The sequence below is a fragment of the Danio rerio genome, chromosome 21 (assembly GCF_052040795.2).
Source record: "Danio rerio strain M-AB ecotype USA chromosome 21, GRCz13ab, whole genome shotgun sequence".
NCBI lineage: Eukaryota > Metazoa > Chordata > Actinopteri > Cypriniformes > Danionidae > Danio > Danio rerio.
The window spans coordinates 20618409-20628945 of record NC_141041.1 but is presented as its reverse complement, the minus strand read 5'-3'; the positions used below and the strand labels follow the sequence as shown (position 1 = coordinate 20628945).

At 32.9% G+C, this 10537-nt stretch overlaps 1 long non-coding RNA gene across 5 annotated transcripts; it reads right to left on the bottom strand.

Annotated features, from left to right (window-relative positions):
- Positions 1-7721: 7721 nt before the first annotated feature.
- Positions 7722-10288, bottom strand: LOC147838827 (uncharacterized). 5 transcript variants are annotated; one of them, XR_015520919.1, is made up of 7 exons: positions 10213-10288; positions 9900-9939; positions 9576-9603; positions 9343-9396; positions 8915-9239; positions 8703-8806; positions 7722-8123 (listed from the first exon to the last, which is right to left on the bottom strand). It is a non-coding gene; the product is annotated as an uncharacterized LOC147838827 (long non-coding RNA). The 5 variants fall into 5 exon arrangements; XR_015520920.1 differs by having other exon boundaries at positions 8915-9031; XR_015520917.1 differs by having other exon boundaries at positions 8915-9396.
- Between the last annotated feature and the right edge of the window lie 249 nt (positions 10289-10537).

Here is a 10537-nt window from a genome sequence, read left to right as displayed (position 1 = left end):
ACACATTGAAATTGAGTTTCCACGAAATTGAAATGTATCCATTGGCTGTATTCCCAATGCAAGCTGTTTGAAAGGTAATGGAAAAGCAGCTAGTGCTTTCAATTATAGGGAATATAGATATTATACGCTTTTATATTGCTGGTAATTGTTCATTTCCTTGAACTGCTGGAGAATTGCCATTTCCTCAAATTCACAGTTGGTACGCTAATGCTAATTTAAACTCCAGCAGTCACTCTGACACTACGGGTCTGTGCCTCAAGCTTAACCACATGTGATCGGATGTATTTCAGCCCACACGCACCCAGAACAATAGTTACCGACCTTTAACCTTACGGGGTGAATAAATATGCACATCTACCTACAGACCAACGGCGACAGATAGGACACCTCACTCAGATGCCAATTTAATTTCTCCCCCTCACACCGTGTCAGCGTGATTTCTGAGCCAATTAAGAATAACAAGCAACACCTATCTCACACTGCACTGTATGACATCTGCATTAACACCTAATGACGAACCAATCCAGTATTAACTTCCTCAAAAAAAAAAAAACTTCCTCCAAAACGTCTTTGTTTTGGCACAGCAGAGGCTTGTTTTGAGTCTCTCCAATGTTCTAATTTGAAGTCTCTTGTTCTCTGTGTGTTCTGTCCATTTTTTTCTACTCTGTCAGATTTCCCAAGTCTCTATTCAAATAGTAGGTATACAGCACATTTTTATGATCAAATATGCTATCTATCATGTGAGCTACCAGCGTAAAATTAGCAGAGACACTGTAAAACGTATCTGTAAATCAGCAGTTTTCCATATTTTGTGATTCATGTTTTTATTTTTCCCCATTTATTTGTGCTCTTGAATTGCAGTATGAGACCTTGATCCTTCTTTCAACATCTTCTAAGTTCAAAAACAGTGACTTTTATTAACATTTTTCATAGTCTGAGCTGGTGTTGTACAGTACTGTACATTGCATTTACCTTTTACAGACTTAATGCTCTACTGTATATAGTTTTGCTTTATTATTTCAAACTCTAAAATGTCAATAAAAGTCACTTTGTCAAACTGTAGAGCTGAATTTTTCTCATCAAATGTCGACAGAGCAGAGATCAAGGTGCCATAATATGAATCAGAACTGTAAATTAATGGACTTAATTGCAAAACATGGTAACTGTTATTTAACAGGTAGGGGAAAGTGGGGGCAGTTGCAACACTTTTTGCATTTCGTTTAGTTTCTCAGAGACAATTTTTTTGTGGAAACCCAAAATATTAATATAATATAATACAATACAAAATAAAATAAAAAACGGAAGATAAATTACAGCAAAATAAAGGTAAATTGAGAAAATGTATATAAATTATTTACCTATATGGGAAGCTAACTATAGCATAAAACACTAACATATTATTATACAACATATTATCAAGTTGGTTTAGATTAGTTGATGCCTTCTGTTTAAAATAGCTTCCTTGGATACATTTCTGTCATAAAAAATAAGTTTGTTTCATGAGCTTTGAATATTAATACAAAAAAAGCTTCTGTTATATAAATGGGATACTAAAACAGTTTAACATTACTTATTACATGGCTGGATACTATGAATCCTCTTCACAGTGGATATGCATTAAAGGGCTCCTGTTTTACTCCTTTTACAAGATTTAAGATAAGTATTTGGTGTCTCCAGAATATGTGTGCTAAGTTTCAGCTCAAAAACAAACATATTATTTATTAAACACTCCAGAATATGCCTATTTGGGCCACATAGCAAAGTGTAGCAGTTTTTGTAGCCTATATGCAAATGAGCTGGTTCTCCACCCTCATCGTCAGTGATAAATCAGACACAGATGAAGCAGAAATCCAGCTCAAATAGTCAAAAATACTAAGTAAGTTTATTTGATGTATTTGTGGTGGAGTTTCTGAAATAATGAGTCACACACAAATGCTGTTACAAAGTTTACAGTACACATACACGTGTTCACTTACACTAAGTGGCTGTGGTGATTCCAGCGGTTATGAATTAGATATCGATTTAGTTTATAACATTCACTTTTTTAAAAACATTTTAAACTTGTAAAACTTCTTTTCGAGGTGCAGCTGATCACAGAGAGTTGGAACAGATCTTTTAATCCCAATTTCTTTGCAAATCCTGTTCTGTGGACATGTACATGGACATGGTAATACGCACCTGTCAATCAATTCGGTGGCCAAGGATAACCACACTTCTACATCACATTGTGGTGGGCCTCAAAATCACTGGGATTTAGAGCCTATTTTAATAACAGAAAATATAAAAGAGACTTATTGTGTTTGGATCACTGCAATATGATTGTGGACACATTATACTTACACTGTTCAAACAGCTTCAATAAGTTGATTTTGCTTCATAGGTAGGTTTGAATATACCTCCATATTTTACGCTCATCCTCTACGCCGCTTTTCTTGCCTGTTTGTCACCCTCTTATAACTAAATAATAGTGGTGAAGGCTGTTTTGTAGTTTTACATTTAATTTAAGAGTTACTAAATTACAACAGCTCTCTTCAGATTTGTAATTATTTAGTTGTGTGGCAAGTATTAGTGTAATAATCAGTGTGTGGAGGTTATAAATATTGGTTTAATGTAAACACAGCTACAGCAAACAAAACTGAAGATGTGTGTTTTAGATTTATGGTGTGCAAATAATCCAGCTTTAATGATAATTTTTCACACTGATATAATCAAATTTAGGGTGCACTGAAGGCTTGGGCTGACCCTGGCTCCATATGTTTAGTTCACTCTGTGTTTTTAGTGTTCGCCAACACAAACATGAATCAGCGACAGAGTTTGCTATTGTTATAAACAACAGGGATCAGTTATATAAGCTGTAAAATGTCTAGGTGAGTTTTAGACAACAGGGAGGTGACAGGGGAACATTCTGTCTCAGCTTGGGCTTTCAGCGAATAAAATCATCATGTCAAAGTGACAACAAGTCTTACATGGCTGAAATAAGTACAGCTTGATGTGCAGGGTGAATGCATGCAGGTTTGCAAAGTGTCGCCCTGCCTTAAATGAGCAATTTCTGTGTGAATATGATGGCTATAAAGGCTTTTATGAGAAACAAACTAAACGCATCCCCAGCTGCTCTGCGCATCACATCCTCATAATTAAGTGATAGTGTGACGGATGTGTTTAAAAATGCTTTCTGATAGCTCACGACACAAAACATATGCCGCTTGTTGCGTTTGCTTAGTAATTTTCTGAATAAATGACTACCCTGCTTGTGATTGCTGTTCTTTGGCAAGTTCAACAATAACAGATCTATACGGTGACCACATAAAAATCTAAATTGTTTTTTTGTGACAATTGCTTGAAAGTGGCAATTTACCTCTGATTTTTCATGCACATATTTTTTCTTCTTGAATAAAGGACTATTATTTTTCATGTTCAAGCACCCACGTACCTTTTTTGTTTAGCAAAGTTGTTCAAATCCGATGGTAAACTTTCAGTCTATTAATCTTTAGTCATATAAAATAGGAGTGAAAGAAAATAATTCTTTATCATGTAGTGCAAGTTTCAAAATCCTTAGGTTTTAATAAAAAAAATCAGGTTAAAAATGTTTTTTTTTATTTTATTATTATTTTAAAAAAAAACATTCCGATAGATATTATAAAATACCATGTCATCTTAGTTATATTACAAAAAAATAAGCAAAGAAAATAAAAGATAAACCTCTCTCACACACACACACACACAAATAAGTCCAGTAAATATATATATATATATATATATATATATATATATATATATATATATATATATATATATATATATATTATATATATTATATATGTTATATATATTATAACCCTTATCTACATCATGCCACACTCATAGTACTGTCAACATTAAATGATTAATCAGGCCGCACGCACTATCAAGATATAGGAGAAGAGGAGACCAAATCTTATCCTCTATCTTATTTATTTATCAGCAGGAATCAATTTTTTTCTATGAGTATTATTTTAATCATGTCTTTCAACCAAAATTAAGCTGGTGGGGTTTCTATCCAAAACCTTAAGATGAGTTTCTTTGCCACACTAAGGACAGCAGTTGCTGTTAAGGTTTTTTAAGAAACATACTTCAGTTTTCTCAAAAATTTCAAATATTTCAAGACGATGTTCTAATTCAATGCATCAAATATCTGACAATGTTATGAAGGTTAAGTCTGGAATGAGATTAATTTCAGACATAGAAACTACTCAGCAGGCACATCAACATGATGTCAGATTAATGTTGTTCCTAAACGTTTTGGGGATATTGCATTTTGTTTGGAAATGAAAATCAGGTTGACTTCAAACCCTGGCCGATGTCAATGTCTAACCTAAAATCAAGCAAATATTAACATATAATGATGTTACAATTTGACGTTGTTTAGACGTTACCACTATGACATCTATGAGATTTTGGATTTTGGTTGCCATGTCTGATGAATAAATGTCAGTATTTGACATCAAAATGACATTGATTCAAGATGTTGACTTGATGTTAGATTTTGGTCACTTTTTCTAACACAACCTAAACTCAACCAAATATCGACAATGTCATTATTGGATGTCAAAATAATGTTGTCCTAAGCCGATGACAAGACATTGAGTTTTGGTCACCTGGGCCTGGTTTCTCAAAAGTAATCCACTAGGATTTTTGGATAAGGGATTGGATCAAATCTTGAAAATGGGTTTTTCAAAAGACAAAACGGATTACCTAATCGGATTAGATCACGTAATCTAATCTTGGTTTTGATCCGGATCAAACCTTTAGTTTGGGTTTTTCTGACCTTTTTTGGAGGATTTGGATCACTTTGATCCAAAAAACCTGGATTAAACTGATCCCATCAGAAGGGTGGATTTAGTGTGGATTTTATGCCCAAAATGTAATGAAAACTTAAAACATTTATTAAATAATACTATTTTTGGATCATGCAGTATTTTACAAGATATACTATTTATTCATAAGGTTTTAATTTTATTTGTTCATCTATCAGGCTAAAGTGATTATTGGCTTTCATATTTAGGCTTTCAGTATAGGCCTACAGCAAACAGCTGGCAAAATTGACCAGAAACAATACTATTTATTCAGTCACTAATTGATATATATAAGTCTGAAATTATTGTGGAGTTTTTGACATTAACATTTTTTTTTATTTACATCTATATTTTTAACTTATTATAAATGCCTCAATGTACAGTGTTTGTGTTGTAGGTCTCAGATAAACGGACTGCTGGAAGAGGATGGGGTGGATTTTTTATTGTTTTTTTTTTTAAATGTGTGTTTTCATTTCTAATAAAAATAAAGTTATATTTACCCCACACTGGCTATTCTACTTGTTGCTCTTTACATAGGCCTATCTATCCATCTACATTGTGATTGAGCACTGGTTATCCAGATTTAGTGATCCTGGAAAGTTCCTATCCGGATCAGATTGATCCAATCCAATGTTGCTTTGAAAAACTGGTTCAAAAAGTAAGCTGGATTACGTGATCACGGATTGCAAAAACAGGATTACTAAATCCGGATCAATTTTATCCGGATTAAACCTTTTGAAAAACAGGGCCCTGATGTTACCACTTAAATCTAAACTAATGTCAATGTCTTATGACGTTGTGTGCCTGCTGGGTATGTAAGCGAGTAGCAACATCAGTTTGACATTTTTCACAAGATGGGAAGAAAAATATGGGTATTTTAGATGCTTCAGATTTCATGTCTCATAACAGGGGAATTCATAACCATGGTATTCATGAATGTCAGTAAATAAACGGTAATTACTGACATTAAACCTTTAATATCTGATGCAACCTTTACATTCCACAAAGGGTTCTTTATAGTGGAAAAAGTTCATTGAAAAGAGTTCATTGTTTTAACCGAGTGTTACATGGACAAATTGCAAAATTGGGTTAATTTTAAAAATGTATTTACACTTTTTTTAACTTAATGTTTGTTTGTTTTGTTGTTATGTAAACTCTTTTTTAATATTTGGAATTTTTATATATATATATATAGAGCTCAGCATAAATCTTTTTAGATAAATTTTTTTAATTTTAAATATGTATTTTCTATAGGATGTTTTACAATGATATCTAATAATCTAAAAAAAAAATTAATTAGGACCTAATAATCTAAAAAAAAAAAATTAATTAGGACTCAAAAATGTGTACACTCAAATTATGCTGGGGGAAAATACGACGTTTTATTTCAGTAAGAAAAAAATCAAAAGAAACATTAAAAATATTTTTTAAAAAATGTCAAAACTTTTTTTTTTTTTTGCAATAACTTTAATTTAAATGTATTTTCTTTATTTTGCTAAAAATATTGGGTGACCAAACTCTTACTTTAATGAATAAAAAAAGTTTAATAATTAATATAAACAAATAAGAAAGAGTAAATACTGATCAATTTTCATTTAGGATAAATTATACCTTTAAATCATGCTGAAACACTCTCTATTTAAAATGATCTGTTTAATATCATTCATTGCCTTGAAATGTTATCTATTAAAATATACCCCTCCATTACTGTATTGATGATTTGCTATTGTACAAGTGAACTGCTCCTGCATGCCTGCTGTTGTCCTTACATGATGTGTCATAAAAACTATTCTTTTAATATCATCCATTGCCTAGAAGTAGCATCTATTTTAATGTACCCCTCCACTACTGTATTGATGATTTGTCATTGTAGAAGGGAACTGCTCCTACATGTCTGTCTTTGTCCTTACATAATGTGTGTCGAGTCATGCTGACAGTCTCATATATACTCTTACACTCCAGAAGCTTGAGAAGGAATAATAAAAAAGATCATTCAGCTTTAAGACCATGTCAAGATCAGTTCAAAAGACCTAGAAAGTAATATAAAGAACCAGGTTTTCAAACCACACAATTTGAAGTCTGCCAAATGGAGCGGATCTCTATCTGCTGGGTCAAAGCATGGTCAATTACTCAAAGCCACTGGCCATAATAGTGATGGTGGGTTGTGCTCAAGCTCTCCAAACCTGCCTGACTAAAAGCAGATGGACATCCATCTGTCCCATGATTGCCAATGTGTTAATGAGGTGTGAAAAGTCACACTGTTGGACCAGTTTCTGTAGAAATAGACAAGAGCAACACACTGTAAAAAATTTGACCTTAAATTCACAGTAAATTACTGGCTAATAATTGCATTACTTTCACAGTAAATTACTGTATGTAAATTCACAGTAAATTATTGTGAGGTAGTTCACAGTAATTTACTGTGGTTTTGTCACATTAAATTATTGTGAAATTACAACCATATATTGTAACTTTACAGTAGATAATAAAGTCCGTTACTGTGATTTCACAGTATTATCTTGTAGAATTAACTATGTTTTACTGTGAATTTGCAAAACGATTACTGTGATTTAGCAGTAGGTTGCAGTTTAAATACCTGATTTAACTGTAAAGTTACAATTATATCCCGGATTACTGTAATTTAACAGTTTGGTGCTGTAAAATTTCAAAGCAATTTTAGGTCACACAAAAATGAAAATTCTATCTTGATTTACTCACCCTCAGGTTGTTCCAGCTCTGTTAAAAATGTTTTTTTGTTAAACACAGGAATAAAAATATCAAATAATCCTCTTTGTGTCCAAACAACCTGAGGATGCGTAAATGACGACAGAATCTTCATTTTTGGGTGATCTGAGAAGACTCTAAAATCAAAATAAAAACAAACACACATACATTTTACAGATTTATTTAACAGCTTAATGACATCTGTGTAAACATTTCAGAAAACTTTCAAAAGGTGAAGGTGAAGCCTCCAAAAATACTATAAGAACATATTAATAAAAAAATCTGACATCATATGTAGCATACATATAAAAAGCAGTGCTTCAGAGTGCGCTCTCTCTCTCTCATTATATATATATATATATATATATATATATATATATATATATATATATATATATATATATATACACATGAGAGAGAGAGACAAAACTTCTTGCTAAATTAGGCAGTCGTCTATTCAAGGTCAATCATTTTCCTGATAATTTTACACACTTGCTGGTTGATGTGTCTTCTCTGCTTCTTTGACTTCGTCTGTCTCCCATCTCCAAACTGGTGCCCAAAAAGCACCTATAAGCAAAAGGGCAGACAAACAGTTAGCTTCATACAACACTACTGGGACACTACTGCTGCACTACAGAGCAAAATTACTGTTAGCTCAGTTTGAACATGCTGACAATACTGTAGCTCAGTCAAACTGCAATCATTTAAACAAAAACATCTGAAAAACATTTCCATCACAAACACACAATCAAGAACAGTCCAACAACAAATAGTGGTTTTAATGACCTAGGCAGAGCATTTTAAAACAGTTGATTTGATTTACATCTTCTGTTTACAGACTATAATCTAATGCTGGGTTCACACTTATTGCAAAGTTAACACATGCATCACAGCACTTGCTCTTGAATACTAGCAGGATGTTTCTTGCATCAAGCTAATTTTTTATGATTTAAATATTAGGAAAATTTTGCAAAAAAAAACTTGATTGAAGTGATACAGCACTTGTGTTGTATTCATTTCAATTAAGTTTTTTGCAAATATTCCAAATATTTTTCAACGTTTTTTGAGTTTCACTTAATTTGTGCTGCCCAGTAAAAATTTCCCACTATTTATGCATTTGCAATGACTTGTATTTAATCCACTCACCTGAATAGGTAACTTCACATATGGTATAAGAGCCCCATCCTTTTAAAGACAGCTTCTTCTCTGGTCTCCAGCACAGACAAACAATTTGTGTCTGCAACACGGCCCTTTATAACAAGGGGACAAGGGGAGTCATGACTTGTGCTCCTATACATTCCTTGTTTAACCCCCCCCCAAAACAAGCCCTCAGTTACAATATTTATTGTAGACATTACCTTAAATTCCAGAGTGCAAAAGGCATCTTCAGCATACTTCAGTTTCAGACCAGATTCAAAGTCAGTTGTGAAATCCAGGTGAGGTCCCATGACCACTCGACCCTCCAAGGAATAAGACTAAAAGGGGGAAAGAAGGACTAAATTAGAGGTGTTTGTGAATAATTAAATTTGTTTGTAGAAACAAAGTTGACATTCCATGCTCTGCCTATTAAAAACCAAGCAAACAAACACACATGCCCAGTAAAATTGCTAATAAAAATAAAAACTATAGTTTAAAAAAATCTTTGTCTAATATTTACTACTACTGGAGGTACTGGTGGAACTTCTGGAAGAAGAAAAAGAGTTTGTACAAGAAACTGCTCACAACAAATCTGTGAAAAACCTGACATTTAAAAATCTAATAAAAATGAGGAAGGCATCAACATTACCTTTAATAATCAAGCGAGGGTTGATTGGTAGCATCAGTGTTTCAACATCAGTGGCTGCAAAAAAATTTGAATATAATAAGAGTAGAATAAGACTCAACCTAACACACGCACACACTCTATATATATATATATATATATATATATATATATATATATATATATATATATATATATAGGTTTAGATTGTGATAATGAATTTAGGTTATATTTGTGTGCTCAGAATTTACACTCACCTCACACTTTAGCTATTATCAGGTACACCTGAACACCAAAAAATAAAATCTACAGTTAGTGACAATATACAATTAGTCCTCATTAGTAAATGTTAGCACTGCATTAACACCAGTGAGAAATATACAATATGTACTGTGTTAGTGTTAGTTTAAAAGAATACAACTGAATTGTATTATAAGCCTCATTTAATAAAACAGTTAAGACTTGTTTCATAATGAGTTTAGTTTATTTAACTAACTTAACGTTAACGTTACGGTGAACAAAATTAACATACATGATGGTGACTAACCGTAACGTTAACTTAAGTGAAGGTCAGAGCTTACCTTAACGTTATAGTCATTTCACCTTTACTTCAGTCTTGTACTGAAAAAGAAAATGCAGTTAACAAGAAGTTAATTAAAGAAAATTCCCTTTCTTTTTTCAGGAACTAACGTTAACGTTATGCTAATACCTCAGAAAACACTACAATCACCATCTGGCGTCGTTAATTTCTTGCTTTAAAAAAAGGCGCGCTTAAATCCTGTCCGTGCGAGTACAACTAAAGTACTCGGTAAATTCCTGTTAAATGACATTCACTATACAGAAATACACATACAACAATCATTTAACGGACAAAAGTCATATTTTAACACTTACCGAGGATGAATCCGTTGGGTGAAGAGACGACGGCGTTGTCTGTGGTGATGGCGCTTGTTTGCGGTCGAGTCGAGTCAGTTCTGTTCAATGAATCGGCTCCTTTAAGTGAACAGTAAAGAGTCGAATTCGGCTCCTTTAAGTGAACAGTAAAGAGTCGAATTCGCCTGAAAACGATTCCGTTTTGTATAATATTGTAAGACGCAAACATATAATTTATTAATATTTCATCATATTGCTTGGTTCGTGTACTGCTTGTACACGAATTGCTTGTTGATCACTTCGAGCTCATGAACACGTCTGATAAAATATCTGAATCTGATTCAAT